This window comes from Felis catus, chromosome D3, assembly GCF_018350175.1.
Source record: "Felis catus isolate Fca126 chromosome D3, F.catus_Fca126_mat1.0, whole genome shotgun sequence".
Lineage (NCBI taxonomy): Eukaryota > Metazoa > Chordata > Mammalia > Carnivora > Felidae > Felis > Felis catus.
Window position 1 is genome coordinate 6,663,406 of NC_058379.1, and position 23,365 is coordinate 6,686,770.

Sequence of the window (23,365 nt, forward strand, 5' to 3'; positions counted from 1 at the left end):
ACATAGAGGAAAGAGGGTCCTGTTTCCTTCCTGGAACTTGGTTCCCTGGACAGCCTGGGCTTCTCACTTGAGACCTCAGTCTCTGTGTGAGTGTGTGTGTGTGTGTGTGTGTGTGTGTGTGTGTGTGTGTGTGTGGGAGAGAGAGAGAGAGAGAGAGAGAGAGAGAGAGAGAGAGAGAGACAGAGACAGATGCCACTGCCACTGCTCATGATGAGGACGAAGTAGCTCTGGGCTCTGGGACCAGGCCCTGTGTGGGGACCACTGGCCACGGCCGTCTTGTGCTGTGGCTGGACTGTGCCGGGAGACCAGAGGCTCTGTTTAAGCTGTGCTGTGCGGCCTTGGGCAGGATTCCTTCCTCTCCCTGGATCTTCATTTCCTCACCTGACAAGTTGGGATGAAAATTCCTGCCCTGTGTCCTTCTCTGATTCTGGTGACATGATTTTTGGGGGGCAAACTTCGAGTCTATAATGGGGTGTGAGTGCCACGGGTGTGTGTGTGTGTGCGCGAGTGTGTGAGCATGTCCAGTAATTATTGTGACGCCAAGGTCACCCTCAGCAGATCTTCTAGAATTTTTCCTGCTCCTTCATCTTGCTACTGGTCCCTGTGATTTGGCTCCTCTGTTCGAAGGCAGAGAAAGAAGAGGTCGGAGGGAAAAGGATTTAGTCCTTTGCATACATTGTCGTAAAAGATAAATCAAGGGACGACGTGGACACCGACCCCCCTTCCCCACTACCCGTGTGCCATCCCGTAGAGTTTATGAAGGTACTCTGTCTTCCATTCCCGTGGCAAATATCTGCCTCCAGAGGGAAGTGACACTTGGCCCGTTAGCTCTGTTCCTACAGTGGACGTGACTGAGGTGTGCAGCGACTGAAGCGCTTGTCTGGAGTTGCCCAGCGGTGAGCACCAGAGCTGGAACTAGAACTGAGTTTCCCCTGACTCTACGACCAGCACGGTCTCTGCGGCTCCATACAGAACGGCAGGCATAAAGCAAACAGATGCTACTCTTTAAAATTCTCCTTTTAAAATCTCAGGCGTGCTGTTATCCAAACACAGGAAATACGGGTGTTGGTGAGGAGGTGGAGAAATGGGGACCCTGGTGCCCTGCTAGGGGGAACGTAAAATGGGGCGGCTGCTCTGGAAGACAGTCTGGCGGTTCCTTAAATAGTTAAACACAGAGTTGCGCTATGACCCGGCGGTTGCACCCATAGGTCGCTATGCTCAAAAGCATTGAGAGCAGGGACTTGAACAGATGTTTGTACACCAGCCGGAAGGTGGAAAGACCCCCCAAGTGTCCATCAGCTGATGGATGAGTGGACATGGACGTTTGTCCGGTGGAATGTCATTCAGCCATACAAAGGAGGGAGACTGACACCTTCTCCAGCATGGATGAAACATCAAGTGGGGTAAAAGAAGCCAGTCACAGAAGGACAATGTCATGTGATCCTACTTATCTGAGGTGTCCAGAATGGGCGAATTCACAGAGACAAAAAGTAGAGTGGTGGTGACCGGGGTCTGGGGGAGGAGGGGTGGGGAGTTAGTGTTTAATGGGGATGGAGCTTCTGTTTGGGGTGATGAAAATGTTCTGAAATAGTGGTGGTGGTTGCATGCCATTGTGAATAGTCTGTGAATGGTGCACCTAAAAATGATTACAATGAAAAAAAACCCCAAAAAACCAAAAAAAACAAACCCAGGCTTGTCTTGGAATCCCAAGTGAGACTTGTGGGCTGGATCCCACCTTCCTTTTACTTTATGGAGCCCCTAGCTTCCCCCCCCCCCCCCCCAGGGAATTGGGAGAGGCCCGGCTGGTCCTCGTGCTCTTTGGGGAGTGCACTCCCGGCAGCCAACGGCCACGCTCGGTCCCTGCGTGCGAACGGCATCTGTCTCTGCGGAACATTTGTGCGCCTGACGTCGGGCATGTCCTTTTATGGTTCTGCTTGCTCTCTGCGAGTGGAAAGACAAATACCTTTTCAAAGAGCAGATGCCATCTGCCTGGGGTCCCTGGCATCCACAGCTGCGAAGCGAGTGGGAGCCGGCTCCGCCGAGGGGCAGGTGCCGCGGCCCCAGGAGGAGCCAGGTGGGGGGGGGGGGCGGTGCGCAGAGGAGTCAACCCCGCGGGTGGCCGGGGCCCCCGTGCAGACAGCCAGGGCGTAGAGCGAGGCTCTGCCACCCACCTGCTGTGGGGACCAAGCGGGGCACGGGCTCTCACCAAGCTTCTGTTGGCTCACCTGCCTCTCGGCTGGTCGTGAGGTTTCCAGGAGATTGTGTGTGCCCAGCACAGTGCCCGGGGCCTCACCGAGCTTCTTGTTCTGGCCCCGCAGAGGTGCTGGGGTCCTTGGTGTCTTCTAGGAAGAGGCCGCAGCCTTGTTGGGAGGGTTCTGGAGGTGTAGCCGTTTGGGAGGGTGAGGCCTGTTGATTGGGGCAGGGAGGAAGGGGCCATGTGATTTGAGGGATTCTGGGCCACACCGAACTCCCCCTGTGCCTCACAGAGCCCCCTGCTCTGTGGGCAAACACATTCGAGTTCTGGGGCCGGGTAACAAATCACTGCACACCACGGGGCTCAAAACACAGAAACGTGCTCTCTCCTAGTTCAGGAGACACAATGTCTGCATTTAGGCTTCGGGTAACGTTGGTTCCTTCCGGGGGCTCCGAGGGAGAATCTGTTCCAGGCCTCCCTCCCTCCCGGCTGCCGGTGGTGTTCCTTGACACTGGACTCCCGTCTCTGCCTCTGTCTCCATGTGGTTTTCTTCCGTGTGTGTGTGTGTGTGTGTGTGTGTGTGTCCCCGGGTCTCTTCCTGTGAGGACACCAGTCATATTGGATCAGGGCCCCCCTAGTCTAGTGTGACCTCACCTTAACTAATATATCTGTAAAGATCCTATTGCCAGATAAGGTCACATTTGAGGTTCCAAGAAGGACGTGGATTTTGGGGGCACCCCCTTCAACCCCGTATCATCTCCATACTTGTTGGATGAGCGAGTGAGGGGAATCACTCTGAAAAGCCGTCCAAGTGTGTCTGTGTTGGTGAAGAAGGTAGGGGCCTCCCTGTCGACCTGGGTGTGTGAGAGGGCGGCTCCAGGATCTCCCCCTTCTCCCGACAGGCCCTTGACCGCTACCTTCTATCCCCTGAGTGAGCACTCCCGCTGCCTCCTGACTCAGCCCCCTTCCAGGTAGCAACAGCAACATTTATTACTGGGAAAGTCATGACACAGCGGGGGTTCTCTGCTTCCTTTCTGCCCGAGCTCTCAAAGCTCTCTTTGTTTCTCTCCCCTCCCCTTGGAGCCAAGGAAGACTGTAGGGGTGGCCCCGTGGCCTTGGGCAAATCAGCTTCCCTCTTTGAACCTCAGTTTCCGTCTGCAGATGAAGGAAGCTGAGCTGGGTGCCTCTGAAGGGCTTTTCTGTTCCATGATTATTTGTTTTACTGCCGAGAAGATTATGGGCTAGGAAAGCATGCCCTTGGGCTCCATAGGAGGCAGGACTCAAGTCCAGAGGTTCCCGAGTCTTCCCTGCCACCTCCTGTAGGAAGCCCTCTGTGATTGACCCCATTCATGTGTGGTTCCTCCAGTCTTCACTGTGCCCCGTGTGTGACACATGAATTCACAAATCCTAGCCTGCTCTTCAGATGTGTGCCGTTGTGTTTGTGTGCGCATGTGTGCACACGCACACTCTTCTTCATGTTCCCTTCCCTCCTTTCTTCTGTAGGCAGGAGCTATTTGCTTGGGGTCTCTCTCTGTGTCCCACCAGAAAGGCACCAGGCAGAGGGTTCACTGTACTGGGTTGTGGACCAGTCTCAAAAACATAAGCAGATGATTATTTACTAGGAGATCTGCTAAAAGAAAAAAGGGGGGTAGAAAAACCACTTAGATGCTTTCAATAGATGCCAGGAAAGCATTTGATAAACTGCAACATCCATTACTCTTAATAACGTAGAGACTGAGCGATAGACACAGATCGCACCGTCCTAGAGAGCATTTCCACTCGGTGGCGGCTCACTCCTTCGTGGCGAAGCGCTGTGGCAGCACCTTCCAAAGTTGTTTGAGGGGCACGGAACGCTGTTGCAGGTTGTGCCGCAAAAGGATTTCAGGGCCAGCCAGTATCTGGAAACCCCTTGCTGCGAGAGGCATCCCTCTGAGACACGTTCACCCTCTGCCATTAGTATTAAACATCTCTGTAGATGGAAGGAAGCCAGGCCAGTGGGCCGGGGAAAGGAGGTTGCAGAATTAATGTTTTAAGATGGATACAGTGTTCATCTCAGGAAAGCGGACATAACTGACAAGCAATTAGAAGCAGTAAGACGGGGCGCCTGGGTGGCTCCAGGTCGGTGAAGCGCCCGACTTCCGCTCAGGTCATGATCTCACGGTCCGTGGGTTCGAGCCCCACGTCGGGCTCTGTGCTGACGGCTCGGAGCCTGGAGCCTGCTTCGGACTGTGTGTCTCCCTCTCTCTCACTGCTCCTCCTCCACTTGTGCTCTTTCTCTCTCAAAAATAAATGAACATTAAAAGAAAAAAGGAGAAGTAGCAAGACAGTATGGTGGCCAAGTTGCCACATGCCCGTCACTGCCTTCCTGGGTGTCAGAGGTAACTGGCTGGCAGCTGTGATGGGAAGAGTGCCTCTGACATCCTGCTCGGGTGTCGACAAACCAGGGGCCTTCTTTCCTGGTTAGGAATAAGAGTGACACCCAGGCGGTCTCAGCCGCCAGCATCTCCTCCGCCTCCCTGGAGCCCAGAATCCCAGGGAAATGTGGGGGAGTGACACAACGTGGAGCATTCCAGATCTCTCCTGGCCCTCACTCCAGGGGTCAGGCGGGAGCTGTTTCGTGGGGCCAAGCTCCCTGCCCGGTGTTACGGTTACGGAGGTGTGAGCCCTGGGTCCTGAGTCTGGTGATACCACTTTCTGCCTGTGGGGCTTAGGCTGGACTACTTCACCTGAACCGGAATAACATCTTCTGTGAAAGAGGGGCCACAACATCTGAGGAATCTCCGAGAATGACTTGAGCACCTCTGTGCATCAGTAAGCCGCTGTTACAGCGGCTGGAGTCCCTGGTCTCAAGCTCAGCACCAACCCTGGACCCGCGGAGAGAGGACCCCAGCGCGCTGTCCGAGACTGGCTGTCAGGGTTCCCCTCCACCTTGTCACACGTCCCTGCCGGGGCATCCCAAGGCAGCCCTTGAGGAGAATCTGGGTGTAGGAAGTAACTCGTGAACCCCTGTGAGAAGCCAGAGCACAGGCCAGGCCACATCATCGTCCTCGTACGAGGTCACCTCATTAGCCTCGGACTCGGGAGGACTTCACACGGCCCCAATAATGCTCCTGCTCTTTCTCGAAGGCGTTTCTGGCCTCTCTTCAGTAAACGGTGAACATTAGGTAGAGAATTCAGTCTCTTTGGGACCTGGGATCACCGAATCGCCCAGCCGGCCGGCACTGCGGAGACACAGATGGGGAGGTTGGCCGTCTGGAGCAGTGCTGTGCGCAGAGGCCTGCGATGGGGCGCGTCTGCCCCTCCGGCCGAACCTGCGGGCTCCCACTAATTCCTTTTTAGGTGGTCTTCCCTCCTTCCTGTTGCTTTTCCTTTGCTCTCCTTGGTATGGTTTTGCTGCTGTTAATTTTTTGCCTTAGTTTAACCGCGATTGTTTTACAACCACTCGCGGGGGCCGGTGGAACTTTCTTTTTTTTTTTTTTTTAATTGTTTTAAATGTTTATTTATTTTTGAGAGAGAGGGGGAGACACAGAATGCAAAGCAGGCTGCAGACTCTGAGCTGTCAGCACAGAGCCCGACGCGGGGCTCGAGCTCACCGACCGCGAGATGGTGACCTGAGCTGGAGTTGGACACCTAACCGACTGAGCCACCCAGGCGCCCCCAGTGCAACTTTCTAAGGACTGAAGTTCTTGGGCTTTATGACAGCTTTTTCCTGGAAGCCTGGCAGTGTTGCTTGGCCCACTTCTAAAGGGTTAAGGTTGCTGCCAGCTGGCCGGCGGGGTCACGGAGGTTAATAGGGCAAGAGTTAGGGGTTAACAGGCAAGAGTTCCCAAGCTGGGTTTGCACCCATCTCTGGAGAGCTTTTAAAAACTGTAATCACCTCACTGGGGAGTGATGGCTTTTTGATCTACTTCCTGATTCTTTAGGAATATGTGGTTCATGGACTTAAAAGGTGGGCTGTAATGTGGTTAAAAAAATATATATTAAGGGGCACCTGTGTGGCTCAGTTTGGTTGAGCATCCGACTTTTGATTTTGGCTTGGGTCATCCTCTCATGGTTTGTGAGTTTGAGCCCCACATCGAGCTCTGTGCTGGCAGTGTGGAGCCTGCTTGGGATTCTGTCTCCCTCTCTCTGCCCCTCCTTGCCCCTCTTTCTAAACAAACAAACAAACTTTAAAAAAATTTAAAAAATATGTTAAGCGGTGCCTGAATGGCTCAGTCAGTTGAGCATCTGACTCTTGATTTCTGCTGGTCACGATCCCAGGGTCGTGGGACCAAGCCCTGCATCGGGCTCCACACTGAGTGTGGAGCCTGCCTAAGAGTTTCTCTCCCTCCCTCTGTCTCCCTCTGCCCTTCCCCTACTCGTGTGTGCTCTCTTTCAAAAACAAAACAAAACAAAACAAAAAAGCAAATTTTTGTTTCATCGTTTGGACCATTCATTATTTTCTTTGCATTCTGCTATATCCAAAGAAACATTAAATACTGGCTTTTATTTTATTTTTTTTTATTATTTATCTTAGTTTCTTAATTTACATCCAAGTTAGTTAGCATATAGTACCATAATGATTTCAGGAGTAGATTCCAGTGATCCATCACCTACGTATAACACCCCATGCTCATCCCAACAAGTGTTCTCCTTAATGGCCCTTACCCATATAGCCCATCCCCCATCCCCCTACCCATAACCCCTCCAGCAATCCTCAGTTCTCTATTTTTAAGAGTTTCTTGTGTTTCGTCCCCCTCCCTGTTTTGTATTATTTTTGCTTCCCTTCCCTTATGTTCATCTGTTTTGTATCTTAAGTTCTACATATGAGTGAAGGCATATGATAGTTATCTTTCTCTGACTAATTTTGCTTAGCATAATAAACTCTAGTTCCATCCACATTGCTGCAAATGGCAAGATTTCATTCTTTTTGATCACCGAGTAATACTCCATTATACATATACATCACATCTTTATTCATCCGTCGATGGACATTTGGGCTCTTTCTGTACTTGAGTTATTGTCTATAGAGCTGCTATAAATATTGGGGTGCATGTGCCCCTTTGAAATAGCATACCTGTATCCCTTGGGTAAATACCTACTAGTGCAATTGCTGGGTTGTAGGCTAGTTGTATTTTTAGTTTTTTGAGGAACCTCCATACTGTTTTCCAGAGGGGCTGCACCAGTTTGCATTCCCGCCAGCAGTTAAATGCTGGCTTTTAAAAACATAGTTATTAAAATTAAAAATTTAAAACCCTTGTTCAGTAACCTGTCTTTTCTTTTTTAAAAATGTATTTATTTACTTAAGTAATCTCTACGCCCGACGTGGGGCTTGAACTCAAGGCCCTGAGATCCAGAGTTACATGCTGTGACTGAGCCAGCCAGGTGCTCCCTTGTTCAGTAAACTCCTGACGTCAACTTAACCATACGGTCAGTGGTGTATCTCTTCCTTTACTGAATCTACTTTTTCTGCTGAGATGATCAGTTATCAGCCAGTGTCTGCTTCCAGTCTGCCTCTTCCTTCTCTAACAACTTAAGACTCACCGTTTTCTAGTATTCAAAGAACGTTCATAATTTTTCAAACACTTTTCTTCACTCTTCATTCACGTATGCTTTCATTTATTTAAAAAAATGACAGGGGCGCCTGGGTGACTCAGTTGGTTGAGCGTCTGACTTCGGCTCAGGTCATGATCTCGCGGTCTGTGAGTTCGAGCCCCGCGTCGGGCTCTGTGCTGACAGCTCAGAGCCTGGATCCTGCTTCGGATTCTGTGTCTCCCTCTCTCTCTGCCCCTCCCCTGCTCATGTTCTGTCTCTATCTCTGTCTCTCTCTCAAAAATAAATAAACGTTGAAAAAAAAAAAGAAAGAGTAGGGGCGCCTGGGTGGCTCAGTCGGTTAAGCGTCCGACTTCGACTCAGGTCATGATCTTGCGGTTTGTGGGTTCGAGCCCCACATCGGGCTCTGTGCTGACAGCTCAGGGCCAGGAGCCAGCTTCGGATTCTGTGTCTCCCCCTCTCTCTGCCCCTCCCCCACTCACACTCTGTCTCTTTCTCTCAAAAATAAATAAACATTAAAAAAATGACAAAACACACACACACACAAAATGTACATGATGTTATGCCAGACATTGGCGAGGTTTTAAAAATAAATAAGATACGTTGCTTGATTTATGGAACTTAAAACTCATAGGTTACAATAAAATAATAATACAGAGGATGGGGCGCCTGGCCGGCTCAGCTGGTGGAGGCACCTCTTGATCTCGGGATCTTGAGTTCAAGCCCCACATTGGGTAGAGAGATTACTTACAAGTAAAATCTTAAAAAAAATAAAAATAAAAAAGTAAATAAAATAGACGATAAAGCTATACTTGATATGAAAAACACTTTGGGTACGTATAATCTTACATTTGGTTACCAAGCTGACTTACCCTGGTCTGTGGGCTCCCTGTTTTCCTCCCCAGAGGCGACTACTGTCGCTAAGTTTTGTGCGTGTGTATACTCTTTCGGGAAGATTCTCTGCATATATGAATATATATGACTTAGGAAAAAAACCCAGAAAACCGAAACCACAGACGGCTGCCTACCATTGTGCCCCTGCTGTTTTGACGTAACAATTGGTGGATCCTGGAGGTGGTGCTCTGTGGGTTCACTTAGATTGTCTGGGTCTTTTTAGCGATGGGCTTAAGTTCGGCTGATGGATGGATGATGCACCATCATTAGGTGAACCGACTCCCGACTCACGAAGCTCTATATTGTTCATGGCAGAAGCCTGGCAGCAAACAGGGCCGCAGCGAGTGCCCTGGTACCGAGGTGCTCGTGCGCATGTACTCTCTTTCCTATCTGCGGAATAAATTGCCCGAAGGAGAAGCGCTAGGTCAAGGGGTGTTTTCCTTTTATTTTCGATAGCTGTCGCCGAATTGCTCTCCGTGAAGGTAGCACCAATTTACACTCCCACTTACAACGTGTGAGTGCGAGGTAGTGGTTTTTAACCTCAAAACCCCAGGCAAGGAAGAGCTTTTAAGTAAAATGAAAATCTGGAGAAAACCGTGAGAGCCTTTGCTACCGCAAAGGGCGGCTCTAGCGGGGTTCCTGGCACAGCCGGCTAAGGACGCTGGTTCCCATTAGGCGCCTCCTCGCACGTGGCAGGGAGGGGGCCCTTGAGTCCACCAGGCACGTTGTGGCCTGGGTGGTCCCTTCCTGGAGGGGTTTGGGCCTCCTCTGTCAGCTTGTCCATCACCAAGTATTGAGGGGCACCAGATGCTTTAAAAATGACACCAGGACGTGTAAAATTACAAAATAATTTTGCCAAGGTAAGGACACTATTTTTATTTGTTATTGTTGAGAAGGAGAGAGAGAATGTGAGCAGGGAAGGGGCAGAGAGAGACAGAGACACAGAATCCGAAGCAGGCTCCAGGCTCTGAGCTGTCAGCACAGAGCCCGATGCGGGGCTCGAACTCATGAACCTTGAGACCATGACCTGCGCTGAAGTTGGACGCTCAACCGACTGAGCCACCCAAGCGCCCCTGAGGGCATTATTTTTATTTTATTTATTTATTATTATTGTTTTTTTGATGTTTATTCATTTTTGAGAGAGAGACAGAGCACGAGCAGGGGAGGGGCAGAGAGAGCGGGAGACACAGAATCCGAAGCAGGTTCCAGGCTCTGAGCTGTCAGCACGGGGCCCGATGCGGGGCTTGAACCCGTGGACTGTGAGACTAAGAACGTTATTTTTAAAGAGCTGTGCAATTCACAGACGTTACCAGGGGCCGGAGGAGGGACAACGGGAAGCATGTGTTTAAGGGGTACAGAGTTTCCGCTTGGGAGGCGGAAAAATGTCTGGAGATGGGCGGTGGGGGCTGCGAGCGGCGTGAGTGCGCCTGATGCCGCCGAACTGTGCACTTCAGACGGTTAGGGTGGCACGTGTTGTGTTCCGTGTAATCGACCACACACACCGAGAAGCACCAGTTCACTGTAGCCATCCTCCCGTGAGCAGAGGACACGGAAAAATAGGAACGATCTAACCCAAGAATGAAAAGAGGAATGGATGGAGCTTTTTGAACAGCTTGCCCCGTTAGCCGTGTTTGCGGGTCACCTTGCACTGCTGAGAGCGTGGCGGCGCCTGGTGCGGACCGCTCCCCGGGTGTGAGAGCGGTCAGGAGACGCTGAGGACTGGAAACAGAGAGCTCCCTGGGGCAGGCGCTTGGCTGGGCCTGCGGGGGCTCCGTGGTCCCTGAGAAGACCCCGTGTGTGACCCGGGAGGCCCGAGGCTGACCTACTCTCCACCCTGAGGTGCTGGACTCACCTTCACCTGTGTCATCGCCCTGTGTTTAAACAGGGTGCTTGTCCCAGGCCTGCTGCTGGGTGTTTTCTGGGCCTGGTATGAGTGAAGCTGGCAAGCAGTAACTGGGTGCGAGCTTTGTCACGATTTTCTGTGTCCCCAGTGGCTCAGATAACTTTTGCAAAAAGAGCATTTGCCTGGTCCTGCCTAGAAGCTGGGAAGCGGAGCGGGTGTCTGCCTGGAAGTGCGCAGAGGCTCAGAGCAGGTGCGGGGGCTCCAGGGATCTGGCCAGAACGAAAGTCTCCCCACAGAGGTCGCTTGGACTTCTGCACAGCGGCCACCAGCCTCCTTGAGGTGCTGCGTGTGTTACTGGTGCAGTCGTCACCCCAAACTGTAACGATCGTCAGGAAACCCGAGCTGTGAAGTCCCTGATTTTAGAGGGTGTGGATGTGTGCGCGAGCAGACTCTCGCTCAGGCAACGTTGCTCCTGCGGAGAATGGGCCTCCTGCTTTGTCTGGCCGTGGGTTATGACTTGCTTTAGGGCCCTGTCTCCGTTGGGTGAGTCTGTGGCCTTCACCTCACTTGCAGAGAGAGAAGCACCAGACCCAAGAAAGACCAGGATCCTGGGTTGGTTGCAAGACCACAAAGAGCCCCCTGACCTGGGCTAGTACGTCCCCGCCACCCTGTGACTGGAGCCACCCTGTGACTTGACGACCAGCTCGTGATTGCTCCAAGTCACGCAGTCTCACCCCGCCTTCCGTTGCCAAACTCAGATTCCAGGAGGCGAGGTGGCCACAGAAAGCTGGAGCCCAGTCCGGGTGCTGTCCTGGCCCCCAGCACTCCATCTGGGGCATTTTGCGTCTTAGAGGGTAATCGTGAAAAGACCCGAACACTGTGGGTTCACGGTTGACGGAAACACAGCCCCACCTTTTCTACGGTGCGCCCATCCGAAAAACCGGTGTCAGAGCGCGAAGCCACCGCCGGAGGCTGTGCAGGCACCTGTGACGAGTTTCCATTTGACTCACATCTGTCAAGAAGGTGACACGACGTACCATAGCCACAGGCCGCTGTGATCGCTGAGCTGACACAGCTCCTCATGTGGGCAGAAGCATATGCTTCCCATTAAGAAAATCGCTACTTTTGAACAGGCTCCGAATAGACTTTTTTGCTTTTGCTGAAATTAAGACAATAATAATAAAACAACCCACCCGACACCCCAGATTTCTTAAAAAAGGAAAAAAACATTTGATGTCAACCCAGAAATCCAGCGTGGTATCGGAACCCGGCAGAGCCACGGGGACAGAAGGATGGCTGAGGCCGCCGTCCTCCATCCTCCTGGAGCCGTGACACCGGATCGTCGTCCCCGCCCCCACGCCCGAGCGTGACAAAACCTCAGTAGAAGGGGCCTCCGACACGAACCAACAGGGCCGGATTTGCCTGCGAATCTGCCGCAGCCCCCATGGGATCACTGGAGAAACCCCCCAGGTGGCTGCAGCATCGAGCGGTCATGTTGAGTGAAGCCTCGTTCAGAGCACTCGAGCCCTGAAGGAGTCCTTGATAAATGGAAGGGAGACTTATTATCGGTGCTCAGCCCAGACAGAGCAGAGGGTGGGAGTTTGAGAGCTCTGCTCCCCGCCTGCAGTGGCCGAGGCCAGCGGGGCACAGGCCGGCTGAGACTTGGGCTGCAGACCCACCCCTCTCTCGGGTCCCTGGGGTTGGGAGCGTGATGGGGATGGGGCAGACGGTCGCTGCCTGAATCATCGGTACCAAGGCACAGCGTTTGTGGACGGGCACGTGTGTGACAATAGTTACTGCGTCTAGTAGCCAGATGGTCTAAACAACCCGTCAGTGGTACGGTATGTAAATATTTTCCGTCATTATCATGGTGCTGCCGTGTTCACGTTAACAAGGATGAAGAATTACTCAGGAGCTTGCTGCAGTCAAGAGCCAGTTGGGCCACAGGCAAGGATAGCTTTTGGGGCGAGCTTGAACTCCTCTTGCTGCCTCCTGCCCAGACACCGGATCCTTCACATGGAGACCCCAGGGAGCATTCCCTTAGAGCTCTTAGCAAGGACAGAGTTTGTTTCTCATCTTGAACCAGTATGTTTTTCACCGTTGGTGAAAGCTCTGTGACCCAGAATATTTCCCTTTTTGCTTTGCCTACCAGGAAGCACACAGCTAAGATGATGATGATGATGATGATGATTGTAACTAATTTGCTTGTGGATTGTCCTTGGGAGTCTCAGGATAGCTTTTCTCATCCATTTTGGTTTCTTTGGTTCTTTACTCATCTAGTGTTTTGGGGGAGGTAAACCTACATAGTAAGGTTTTGAGAAGCAGGTAGTATGAGTGGAGCTCACATACATGCAGGAGCTCTCATCACATGCTTAGCCTGTGATTGCCGGATGCAGAACTGGGCTGTACCTGATCTCCCTGAACTGTTAACTACACTGGTGATGCCTAGGCCTCATCCTCCTGTGCATCCTTCACACATCTGATGCGCAGTAACGGTTTGGTGAATGTATCAGTTAGGATAGGTTTGCTGGCTGCTATAACAAACCGTTGTTACAGTCTCAGTGGCTTATCCCAACAAAGGCTGTTCTCACTCTTGCAGTTGAATTGGATGGGCTGTGGTGGCCTCTGTGTAGTGATTCAGGGATCCCACATCCTTTCCTGTGGTGTTTCTATCATCCCCTGGGGCTCCCTTGGGGTCCTCCACTGGACCTGGGCAGTCAGCTGCCTGGTGAACGAAGAGAGAGAGGGCATTGAGGAGCACGTGGGCATTTTAGGGGCCAGGCCTGGAAGGGGTGTACGTGCCGCTGCTCCCAGAACTCCTCACGCATCTTGAACCTGGGGGGCTCCAGATGTAATTTAGGAAGAGGAAACTGGACCAAGCCGGAGTGGCATGGCAAGTGTTGTGGAACGAACAAACGCGTGAAGGGCACGGAGGTGAGGGCGGGGATCCTCAGGGGGCAGAGGTGAGGAGACCGTGTGCCTACCTTGTAAATCTAGGTGCCACAGTCGTTTGGCCTTTGTTCAGTGCTTTGGATTCTGTTTCCGTGTTCCCTTCTGCCCAGACTAGGAGGTCGCAGAATGTCGGAGCTGAGCGGAGAGGCCCTTTAGAGGCCAGCCTCCTCACTGTGCACATGGAGAAGTGGATCCCGGAGAAGGGAACTGGTCCACCTGGAGTCAGCCAGTGAGAACGCTGGTCTCAGCACCACATCTGGGGGCATTCCCTGGGACGCCCAGGGAGCATCTCTGCTCACAGCATACTGGACGGTACGGCTGAGCCAGCCAGCAGAAGGTCCAGCTTCTGCGACGGATCACTGGAGAAACCCCCGGCCTCCACAGCAGCTGTTGGATTTCAGCATGTGTTCCGTTGGGGCTTGGGGAGTGGAAAAGGAGTCTCTCCCTGACACTTATTTAGGCACTGCCTTGTCTTCGTGACTCACCTGTGAGAGCACCAAAGAGCTTCATTGGTCCCACATTAGAAATAGAAATCTCCCCCAAAGCCATTAGAGCGCCCAACCACCGTGTTCATCATTCATCGCTGCAGCGAAGTACTCCCAAACTTAGTGGCTTAAAACATCAACCGTTTTATTTATTTGCTCACAGCGTGGCAATTGGGGCAGGGCTTGGTGGGGACACCTCATCTCTGCTCCACTGGTGTCAGCTGGGACAGCTTGACTGGGGGTGGAGGATCCCTCTCCAAGATGGCCTCACTCCCGGGGCTGGCGTGTCGGGGCTGGCACTCGCCTCTATCTGCTGGGGCTCTTGGCTGGGACAGTGGTTCTCCTCCACATCACTTCTCCAGGCACTGTAGTAAAATACACGTAACATAAAATTTACCACTTTAGCCGTGTTTAAGTGTCCAGTTCAGTGGCATTAGGTATCTTCACACTGTTGTGCCACTGTTTCCGTCATCCATCCCCAGATTCTTTTCTTCCTCCCATACTGAGACTCTGTCCCTGTTCAACGACAAGTGCCCCCTTCCCCTCCCCCAGCCCCTGGCACCCACCCTCCTACTTCCTGTCCCTGTGAACGTGACTCCTCTGGACATCTCAGATAGGTGGAACCATGCAGTATTTGTTGGCCTGTGACCGGCTTATTTCATTCAGCACAATGGCCTCCAGGTTCATCCCGAATGGCCTTCCTTTTGAAGACTGAGTAATAGTTCATTGTATGGAGAGACCACACATTTTGCTGATCCATTCGTTCGTGGATGGACACCTGGGTTGTGTCCACTCTTTTCTATTGTGGATGGTGCTGCCGTGAACATAGGTCTGTGAATATCTGTTTGCGTCTCTGCCTTCAGTTCTTAGCCAGGCATTCCTGAAGGCCTGGGTCTGAACCTGGTGCAGAGTTACTTCCAGCACGTTCTGTTGGTCAAAACAGGTCTTGGGGTCAGACTAGATTCTAAGGACCGGGACTCCACAAGGCTGTAGCTCATTGGGTCCTCCACAGAAACCATCTGCCACGACCCCTCTGGGGAAAGATCTTTGCAGGAGAGGCAGGTGGACCCGCTCGCACACACCCCTCCAAGGCCCGATTCCCCTCTCGGATGCCTCCGAACGCCCAGATGCCTGTGGCCCCGGCTTCCAGAGGCGAGGTTCCGTCGTGGGCAAAGCTCAAGCCAGAGCCCTGCTGTCCCCTCCCTTGGGGGGGCTGCAGCGCTCGCTGTCTGTTTTGTATCGCTAATGGCTGTGCCTCTTATTATATAATCTGTTATTCTGTGCCGCACCAGGCCCTGGTTACTTGTCAAAAGTTTCTAGAAGCCAGCTGTATCAGCTCCAGGCAACTGGGGGTGCTGCCTGTCCCTCATAGTATTAGTCACTCTGTACTTAGCTAAATTTAACTTTTTATCATCCAAATGATATTTTTGTGGGCTTGGAATTTTACATAATGCTACCAACTGCTGCAGGCTAAGAATTTCTCCTTTGTGTTGTGAGTGTGCATGTGTGTGTGCGTGTGTGTGTGCGTGCTGGTTTTCTCCCCCATGAACTTTTGCACGCCCAAGGAAACATTCTTCAGTTTCCCTTCCCTGTTCTGCCTTCCCAGGCCCTGGGTTTCTTCTCAGGCTCTGCTTTGCCTTTTGCCAGCTGGGAGGAAAATTGCTCCTAACAGCTTTCTGATGGCCCTGCTAATGCTTCCTTCCTTACTCGAGGGCTCTCCACTTTGAAGGTCTCTGAGGGTTTCCCTGCTGATTCCGACAGTCTGGGATTCAGAGGAGGAAGCTCAGCTCCAGAGTAGAGAGTGTCTGTTGAGAAAGCAGAGAGAAGGGTCCGGAAGGGAGGGTGGGGGTGGGGGCGGTGGTGGTGGAAAGGGACAAGAAGTAAGAAATCCAGTGACTTGTCCAAGGTGTGGGGTCCAAGATGCAGGCGATTCCTTTGTGCCTGTGGGAGAGACTCACCTGTTCTGTCACCACTGGGAGAAGTCAGGGCTGCGGGGGGTGGGGGTGGGGGGTGTGTGGAGCTGGGAGATCTGGCATCCCCTTGGGGAGGGGCTCCGGAGCTCTGACTTCCCTGAGCATCCACCACTCAGAAACGGTAGCATGCTGGGCCCTTACCCAGGGGTCTCGTGTGGTCCACACGTAACTGTGCAAGCCTCCATTTTCCAGATGGGAAAACTGAGGATCAGATCAGAGGGTGAGCACTTTGCTGTGTGCCAGGCATGGCACCTACACTCGCATCCTGTAGCTCACCGGCTCTTGGCAGAGGTCTGTGAAGTAGGGGCCCGTGTCAGGGCTCTCTCACAGACAAGGAAGCTGAGTCCCAGGGAGATTAAGCACACTGCTTAAGTTGCTTGAGGCGAGGCCACAGCTGAGAGGCCACCCCAGACCTGCCCTCAGACCACTCAGCAGTGTCACCTCTTCATTGCTCAGCGGCCTCAGATGGGACTCGCACTGGGCCCTGGGCTCTTCCCAAAGCCTATGAGGCTGACTCCAGCCTCACCTGGTCTCCAGGTTTCCTGTAAGCAATCTTTAAGTACGGGTGTGTGTGTGTGTGTGTGTGTGTGTGTGTGTGTGTGTGTACGTACAGGTTGCTTCTGGGAGAATCTACCTGGACTGGGATTGGCTTCTTGAGCAGGGGAATCCTGTTCCGGGAAACAGGGACAAGGCTGAAACTCAGGCTCACCTCGCACCCTTTTTATGTTTTCAAAAATATAGATGTAATGCTTGTTTTAAATTATTTTATCAACAAGTTAGGAACTCCTGGGTAGAGACCCCAAAGAATTAAAGACACCTGCACACAAAAGCTTGTATGTGATCGCTCACGGCAGCAGTTCTATTCACAATAGCCCCAAACGCGGTGTGTTCATACAGAGGAATATTATTTGGCCACAAAAAGGAATGAGGTGCTGACACCCACTACTACACGGATGAACCCTGCAAACGTGATGCCAAGCGAGAGAAGCCAGACACAGAAGGCCACATAGGACGCGCCCGCTTCTATGAAACGCCCAGAACAGGCAAATCCGTAGAGACAGAAGCAGGGCGGCATTTACCGGGGACTGGGGGAGGGGGAACGGAGAGTGACCGGTGGTAACGGGTGTGGGTCTTTCTTTGGGGTCGAAGGAAGCGTTCTGGAAGTGGGTAGCGCTCAGGGCCGCGCAGCTTTGTGAATGTGCTCAATGCCGCCGAATCGTGCGCTTCGGGAGGGTGAATGTATGGCATGCAAATTATATCTCAGTAAAGCAAAAAATCAGAAGCCATGTCTCAGGGTGGAGTCAGACGCCCCAGCGTGTGCCAGCGACCTGTGCGGCGTGCTGCGGCCCCACTGCCATTTGCATCTGTCCGCGTCTGCACGTTTTTCGCCGCCTGCTTCACGGTCTCCATGTCAACGGGGGATGGAAACCACAGTGTTTAACTTCAGTTCTACCACCCACTCGTTTGGAACTTATGCTTTCAACCAGGGCCAGCCTGAGACACGCAGACGTCTGGGCAAGCTCGTAATTTGGCACCCCAGCAAACCGGTATTCTTTAAGTGTTTGTTTGACATTTATTTAGTGGGATGAGGAGAGACTGATAGCCTATTAATAGAAGTTGGGTAGAGAAACAGATTCACTTACTAATTCACGTCCACTGACCAAAATCAGGCAGGGATCTGAAAAATTTTCAGGAAAGCGGTTCTGACTCCTCCAAAAGGTGGGTTTTATTATTTTTTTTCCCCTTGCCGTTTTTCAAATTACTCAGGACGTATATTGAAGATTTAAATCTTGTTTTTTACCTTCATTTATTTATTTTGAGAGAGACAGAGAGCAAGTGGACGAGGGGCAGAGGGAAGAAGAGAGAGAGAGAGAGAGAGAGAGAGAGGGAGGGAGGGAGGGAGAATCCCAAGCGGGCTCTGCACTGTCAGCTCAGAGCCTGACAAGGGGCTCGAACCCACAAACAGTGAGATCATGACCTGAGCTGAAACCAAGAGTCGGTTGCTTAACCCACTGAGCCACCCAGGTGCTCCCTGAAGATTTAGATTTGCTCTGTGAAGGAGAAGATCTAGTCTGTAAGGTGATGAGTGTAGTTGATTATACTGTATCGTATGATTGAAGTTTGCTAAGAGGATAGAATGTTCTCCCCACACCCGCCCCCAAAAAGGGTTGCTGTGGGAGGGGATGGATGTGTGAATTAACTCCATGGGGAGGAATCCTCTGCAGTATGTCAAACATCACCTCGTACACTTAAAAAATTTTTTTTAATGTTTATTTATTGAGAGAGAGAGAAAGAACGAGAGAGACAGCATAAGCAGGGGAGGAGCAGAGAGAGAGGGAGACACAGAATCGGAAGCAGGCTCCAGGCTCTGAGCTGTCCGCACAGAGCCCGACACGGGGCTCGAACTCACAAACCGTGATATCATGACCTGAGCCAAAGTCAGACGTTTAACTGACTGAGCCACCCAGGCGCCCATCCTCGTTCACTTTAAATATATCACCGTTTTGTCAGTTGTATCTCAGTAAAACCGGGGAGAAAAACTTTAAAGGCACAGAACGTTTTCTTTTTCTTCCTGATAATCAGCAACTCACCACCAGCATATTAATGGATTCCGGAACCCCGCCTCCCTGGAACCACAGCCACAGGTGTGCACGGACCATGCACGCGACAGCTCTCAGCCACGAGGCTTGTGTTTTACTTTGACTTCTGATCTTCCCGAAGGGAGAGGGCTGATTTGCTTTTTGCCTTTTGTGCGAGGGGTCATGGGAGGAGACCTGAGTCACCTAGCAGCATCTTCTATTTAATCCCCGTGATGTTTTCCTGCCTCCCGCCACCCACCCCTAGAGGTTCCCCCAAGGAGCTGACCGGCTCCTTAGGCTGATCCTGCATTCACTTTTTGGACTTCAAATGCTTTCTCTTTTTTTGAGTCAGAAAAATGATCTCCCCGCGGTGCACCTCTCTGTAAGGAGCCTGCGCTTCTCTCTCGCAGCCCCTGCCGGTCTCATTCTGCCGGCTGTGAGTCACAGCTGACCTTCTCACCCACAAGAGGCGTCACGGTGGCGTGGAGAGGGGCCAGCCTCCAAAATCTGGCTTGCCATTGACTGTTGTGTTGCTATGGCAAACTTCTGCCCTCTCAGTGGGCTTCCTTACCTCTGAGGCTCACGGCTGACCTCACACGGGGTGAGTTTGGAGGTTTTGTGATGGCCGCTAAGAAACAGAACGGAGAGACCACATGGAGGCAGGGCGTGTGTGCGGTGAGCTGTGGAATTTGGTGCAATGGAGAGGAGAGAAGCTGGAGGGCCCGGAACCTGGGAACCCTGAGATGTGTTGTTCGTGCGGGATCCGGCGTGCATATGGGGGCGTATGTGCGGCCATGGACAGGAGCGGCAGGTGCAGGGCCAAGATGGAGGCTCACCCCTGCAGGCCCAGCCCAAAGAGGACTTCTCAGAGTTGGCCGAGCCTCCTCCGGGAGTGTGGGCCCGCACCGCTTCGGGTGGGCGTGTGAAAAGCTGGTCTCCGCTGCTTACAGCCACACCTCCCACTGCTGTGCTGTCCCCAGTTAGATTCTCTCCCTCCTCTGAACTCTTACTGCCTGTGCCCTCATTCGGCAGTTTATCGCTTCTGCTGTCCCGAGCCACCACAAAATGCCCCTTACTTTACCTTTACCTTTGTCGAGGATACTAGCCCCTTGTGGGCACAGGCTGGTGACCCCAGAGCCGCCAGCGCCTGGCCTCAGCCCTTGGCGTGAGGTTATTCCGGACCTGGGGGGATTGGTTCCTGAAGAACCATGGCTTCTACGGCCCACGCAGGGGGTGGGGTGGGGAGGGTGCCTTCCGGTCATGGTCAGGGGAAGGCCTCCCAGCTGCTGCCCACTTCCTGGGCTCAGTATGGGGTCTGGCAGGCGTGTCAGACAAACAAGGATATGTTGAGGTTGAGCTGCAGGTGTGGGGCCACGGCGGGAGCCCCGGGTTGGGTGGCGGCTTTAGCAGTGCCTGTGGATTTTCTGACGTCTCGTAGTCTGATTGTACCCGGGACTCCCCCAAAATCCATTTCTCCACCTTTTCCGTTTTGTTGTCAGTGCTCATCTCTGGCCTTTGGATATCTGGCAGAGGTGGGTCTCCAGTTACACACCGCCCAACTGCAGGGACTTGATGGGAAGGAGAGAATTATCTGCATCACCCCATGACGCTGCTCGTGACCCCGCCCCGGGCACCAGGATGCTCGAGGCTGGTGGCCAAGAAGCCCAGGCTGCCGTTCCCCCCTCTCTTCCACTTGCCTCCCCTCTGCAGCCTGGGGTCCTGCAGTCCCAAAATTTGATAGGTGAGGAATCTCAGGTTTGATGCCGAGAGCTCTGAGCTGGGCTTCTGAGATAAGAAAGCTCGCGTGTGTGCAGGGGGGTGTGGGGTTCTGATTATCTCCCTAAGCGGAGGGAGCCCTGGGCAGTGCCGGGTGCATCAGCCTCCGTGATTGAAAGGACTGGGCCCCTTTGTCGAGAGAAGACTCCTTCAGCCCAGCGTCCCCTGTCCTGTCCCCTAGGCACAGCTAAATTTCTGGTCTTTGGCGTTGCTCAGGATGAGGCCAGGCCCTGTGGGTTTCCTGGTGAGTTTCCCAGGCGCCTCACCTCCTCCTCCCCGACTGGGCTTCTCCCTGCAGGATGCTGACTCGTGCTTCCTGGTCCCCGACACTCTTCCGTGTGCCTAGTGAATCGTCCCTCCTCCTGCAGCAGGACGTCGAGGGAGCCTTCTGACGCAGACCCACAGGTAAGGACCGCCCACTGGCTTTGGAGTTTGGGGGAGCTGGGGCTCGCTTGCTATTTCCTCTTTCTTAAACATCTGACTTTATCTGATTAATGGGGTAGATTGTATTAATCGATCCTGCTTCTTGCAAATATTGATTGCTCACTAAGTAGGTAGGACTGATGCTCTGTCTGTGGTTCCTTTAGATGCCAGATATGATACAACCCCCCTCTGGTGGCCCTTGTGACTCTCCACTGTACAGGGCACCCTGAGGGACTTCTCTTCTCTTCTCTTGGACCCCCTGGCCCAGCCTGGGCTCCCCACCCCCAGGAAATACGGCAGGACAGGAGTTTCAGGATTCCTCGGCCTTGGCAGAGGGCAGGGGCTGGGCACTGCCTCTCGGCGTTTCCCATAAGCTGTGATTGGCGACATGGGAAAAACCTTGTGTGTGTTTTCACGTAGACATTTCCCTAGATGAGAAACCGAGCAGGGGCTGTGGCGTGTCTGAGGTCCTCTCTGGAGTCAGTGGTAGCCCCAGGACTAGGGGTGGAGTCTCCCTGTGCTTAGTTCTTTCTCTCCTTCTGCCCTGGATCCTCCTGGGCTTCTTGTCCATCCAATTCCATTTCCTGTCCCCGGGTCTCTGGCACAGGCCTCTGTCCGTCCCCTTTTTGTCCTGCCAAGGCCTTCGGTGGGTACAGCAGGTAAAGTGGTGTTGCCTTTTCTTGTTCTAAAGTCCAACAAACACTTCTCGCTGGACACTATTCAGCTACACACGCTGTGAACACACTGACCCGGCTAAGCACACAGGGTCCATTATGACCCCGTTTTCCACGAGGAAGCTGAGGCTCAGAGATGGCAAGTGTCTGGCTCCAGGTCACCTAGCAAGTCAGTGGTGGGCTTGGGATTGGACCCCAAGTCTAGACCCTGAAGCACATGACATGGTTTTCCAAATATGGCAGGACTTCCCCAAAAGATGGGGTTCAGACTGTGCCCTTCCTTGCGGTCGGGCTCCACATCAGTCCCTTGCCTCCCTGGGCCTCTGCTCCTTGCGGCGGAACAGGGCAGGGCAGACAAGGCCTCAGCTGTGTCCCCCTCACCCCTGGGTTTCCATGTTGGCACCGCAGGCTGTTTTCTCTGTAACTGCTCATTCTTTCTAGTTGCTGTAAAAAGGCCTCCAAGTGCTAAGAAGGGAGAGTGCTCTGTTGTATTTTTGTGTTGTTGTCTTGTGTTAACTCACTGTGTGAGAGTCTCGGAATCTCAGCTGCCAGGGTGGGTTTGGGGGAGGGCTGGCAGGGGAACGCAGGCCTGACCCTGAGCCTCCCCGAGGTCGCTCATCATCCTGCTGTGTCCTGCTGGCCTGCGGGGCCCTGGCCAGCCCTTCTCTGCCTGTGAGGCCTGAGTTCTGACGACAGCTTCTTTGCTTCCTGTTTCCTTTTCTACCAGAAGGCAGTTCTTTTTCCTTCCTTACAACTGCATTCCCCACGTACGTGGTTTTAGAGATGGTGGCCTTGTGGCCACCTGATCTGGGAGGGGAGACCCACTTAACCCCAAGAGTTCTCAAGGATTCCTGTGCTTCACTCGTTTATCCCGTGAATAGTTATTGCGTCCTTCATCCACATAGACCAGGTACTGTTCTAGGTATTGGGCGCACAGCCGTGAACAGAGAGATGGGAGTCCTGCCCGCGTGGAGTTAGGCTCTCGTGCTTCAGGAACACTCCCTGCCCTACGGTCTCACCTCTGCTCTTTGCACAGGGGAAGATCGTGGTTGCCCCTACCCACCTCTGAACTCCCCCTGGGAGTTTGTGGCCCTGACAGGCGTCAGGACCCCTGGGCCCTGGCTGGCAGGAGTGTGTGGGGGGGTGATGGGTATCGGCAGGCAGCCCTTCCCCAGTGGCTGAGAATGTGAAATCCCCTCCTCATCCCCACAGTGGGGTGAGGAAGGAAAGGGCTTAAGGAACAGGGTCTGTTTTTAGAGGAGCTCTTGCTCCAAAGGAACAGGAGCCCTTCCTTCCAGAAGGTGGGGGTGGGGTGGGTGCAGGGCAGGGGGCTGCTGGAGTTGTTTTCTCCGCTCAGCCTGCCTGTGTTCTTCATCTGCTTGACTTGGATGCAGGGCCGTCCGCAGAGAGGGTTTGCCTGAAAGAGGCAGGGGGAGGGGGGTGTCCCAGCTGGGGGACAGCATCTGCCCTCAGGCACCCACCCAACCCGGGGCAAAGCTGAAGACGTTTGCCATGAGCTGAGCCCGTGGGCAGAGCTTCTAGCATTTGACCTTAACCTCCTCGGGTGGGGGCCTGGGGTGGGGGAGGGTCCGCAGGCACAGGTTCAGGGTCCTCACTTCCTTCCTGACTCCCCCCACACTCGCAGGGAGGGGCGCTTCCTGCCATTGTCTCTGTGAGGCCTCAGCAAGGTCACTGTCTCCTGAGGAGGAAGAGAGCGGATGTCACCAGCAGGACCTCAGCCCACAGCAGCACTGACACACATGTTTTGTCCCTGCCACCCGTGCTGGCCTCCCAGCCTCCCTGTAGCCCAGGACACAGACCGCAGGCAGGGTAGGGGCTCTTCTCCTTCACCTGCAGAAGCTTAACCCTGCCCGGAGCCACCCTAGCGGGTGTCCCCTCAGGGTTTAGGTCGGTGACGATCCGTGGCTGCAGCCAGCTCGCCTGGGCACAGAGAGGCAGGAGCTTGAGGTCAGGAGGCAGGGCCGTGGGACGCCGTGTTGTGTCCTAGAGCAAGGATGCTTCCCGCTTCCCGTGTTCCTT

At 53.3% G+C, this 23,365-nt stretch overlaps 1 protein-coding gene across 12 annotated transcripts in view; it reads left to right on the forward strand.

Moving 5' to 3' along the window:
* PITPNM2 (phosphatidylinositol transfer protein membrane associated 2) overlaps positions 1-23,365 on the forward strand; it is a 143,400-nt gene that overhangs the window by 13,102 nt on the left and 106,933 nt on the right. For 11 of the 12 annotated variants that reach the window (XM_023241340.2, XM_023241343.2, XM_023241346.2 and 8 more), the window contains exon 2: positions 20,527-20,633. The gene's annotated coding sequence lies outside the window, so the exon portion shown is untranslated. Of the gene's footprint in view, positions 1-19,910; positions 20,194-20,526; positions 20,634-23,365 lie in introns of those variants that run through there. The other variant, XM_045041750.1, reaches the window with a different exon arrangement.